This window comes from Nannospalax galili, unplaced genomic scaffold (assembly GCF_000622305.1).
Source record: "Nannospalax galili isolate Female #2095 unplaced genomic scaffold, S.galili_v1.0 scaffold286, whole genome shotgun sequence".
Taxonomy (NCBI): domain Eukaryota; kingdom Metazoa; phylum Chordata; class Mammalia; order Rodentia; family Spalacidae; genus Nannospalax; species Nannospalax galili.
In genome coordinates, this window is record NW_008359442.1 from 4,946,381 (window position 1) to 4,949,011 (window position 2,631).

Here is a 2,631-nt window from a genome sequence, read left to right on the forward strand (position 1 = left end):
TAGAAACACATGTGCATATACCTCCAAAACATACACAAGTGCACATACATGTATGCACATACACACATGTATATACACACATGCGAGAGAGAGAGAGAGAGAGAGAGAGAGAGAGAGAGAGAGGCCAGCAGAACTTACTAAGCCTAAAGGTCACAGTAGGAAATACCTAGAAGTCTCTAGACGCATTCATGAACTCAGGTGAAACAGAAGGGAAAGACTGTTAGGACAGAACAGTGAAGGGATGCCAAGATAGAAATGAAACTGTCATCTGAAATGACAGCAACATTAAAACCTTTCCCTTTTGCACCTTAAAACTGAGGATGATATAGAAATGTGATTTCTCAGTCTATTTGGAATTGATACCAACTCCTGTTTTTAAAAAATCCAAGCCATGAATTTTTCATTATATCTGAAAGTAGGTGTACAATTTTATGGCAGATGAGTTCTGTTACAGTATTTCTGGTCTCTGGTATAACAAATCCCTCATACAATGAATCTTTTATGATTCAAGAAAACGATCTGTTTTCCCTAAATAAACTTTTTCTTAAGAGATATTCTTCATAAAGTAAAGTGACAGGAAACCCTCAGTTGCAGGATCTATTTTAAGTTGTTGACACAATGAGACCAACTCTTTAATTCACAAAAGATAGTGTGACATTCATAGTTCTGTGAAGAGTGAGCTTTCTCCATGGCAATAAGCTGCCTCTTCCTATGTCTGTGAGCAGAAGTGGTTTGATCATAGTGACCATTCCATCACCATTTTTGGTTGGGTTCTCCAGTGTAGGGGACAATTTTCTTGGGTTGACTTTGTGGCTCCTCACTGCTGCTATTGTAGCAGATCCTAAGATACATGAGTGTGGCGCTCTAACCCATTCTGATAAAAACAGCCAATGAAAGGAAAATGAACAGTTTGGGCCAAAACATCCTATAGAGAAGTAGTAGGTTAATCACAATGCAAAGCAGACTCACCTTTTGATAAAATCAAAGGAATCCAAGAAACAAGTACCAGAGGGGCTCGAGCAGTGCTGATGTCAGAGACCAATTTTTTTTTTAATTAAAAAAAAATTTTTTTACAATTAAAGTTACAGTTTTAATAATATACAAAATGTTACAGTAATTCAGATTTTTTGGCATAATGATTACAGATTTGATAAATACATTTTATATCTCATAATAGCGATGAAGATTATACAAAAGCTATTAAAACAATTATGAGAATAAATTCAATTGTCACTTAAATATCTAAAGCTATTTTCCTTTGCGTTCTTCGAGAATGATTTGTTCTTACTCTTTACCTTAATTTGAGGGACTTCAAGAATATATTTTTTTTTCATACAGAAGAATTCATTCCAAGGCAATTGACATTGAGACGTTTTCACATGCATTTCTAATCTCTATATACATGACTATCACTGGTCACAGTCGCCCACCTTCTGAGCTCCTCGGCATCTGTGCATGGATACAGACTCGTCAGATAGACAGCCTTCCTCTCCCACTAGAGGCCGTACTCTGCCATCCCTGTCACTGTCCACTGTGTTGTCAGCACCCTCATCCATTCCCCCCCTGTCTGCCCTTCTGGTAAATCTAATCAGCCAGAGGTCCCTGTTCCAGGAGGATCAGCTGTTCCTCATCTACGGCAATCCATTGTCAGTATTCCTTTGGATAGAATTGGGGTCTGCTGTTCATTTTTCCTGTAGTATGTTGGGTTACTGTCTGGAAGAGCCTTTATCTATCCTGGCCAACAACTCGACTGAAGGTATCGCCTGTCTGGCTTTGATGTTTGCAGAGACCAATTTTTATCATCTCATTTGGGTCCCATTTTCACAAGGGTTTATTGTATAACATCTCAAACTTGATGCTGTTGACATTTTTAGTTAGATAATTCTTTGATATAAAGACTACTCCATGCACTGCCAATATTTCACAACATGTCAACATGTCAGTAGTATCCCTGTTATATGTGAGTAGTATGCCCTACTTCCTCTTACAACCAACAGGTCTGCAAGCATTGCCAACCTCCCTAAATGAACCCCCTTCTTATTTGGATCTATGCATAAACCTGTGTATGTAATATTTATTGGATGAATGGATAAATATGTGAAGGTAATCAGATTACCTGGTATGAAGATGGCTACTGAGCAAGCAATCCTCCCTTCCAAATTCTAGGTGTGATGGTGTAAAGCACACATGAGATAAGTTCCAGTGTTTTTCTTGGGAATAGAGTGAATCCCAAATACATGTTCTGGAATACAGTAGGCATAAGTCAGCTGCAACTGAACATGAGCTCTTCAATGTAAAGTTTTCCTCCACTAATTAATATTCATTAAAATAATGAAGGGACTTAAAATAATGAAATTCCTAAGAAAGGAATGAGATGACAACAATACAATTTTGGGAATGGGAAATCAAAGGAACAGGTGATCAACATTTTTATTCACCTAAAAATCTATAGTTTTAGTTGGAAATACTGAACACTATAAGAAGTGTGCCTTGCACATACCAGTGTGAGGCCTCATGAATCCACAGCACCAGGCACTACTAGAAGGGAGAACAGTGACAGGACTGGTTGAAGTGTGTTTATGCAGCCTTTGGACCTCAAGTCTTCTCTCCATTCCAAGCTTCAGGGCAGCT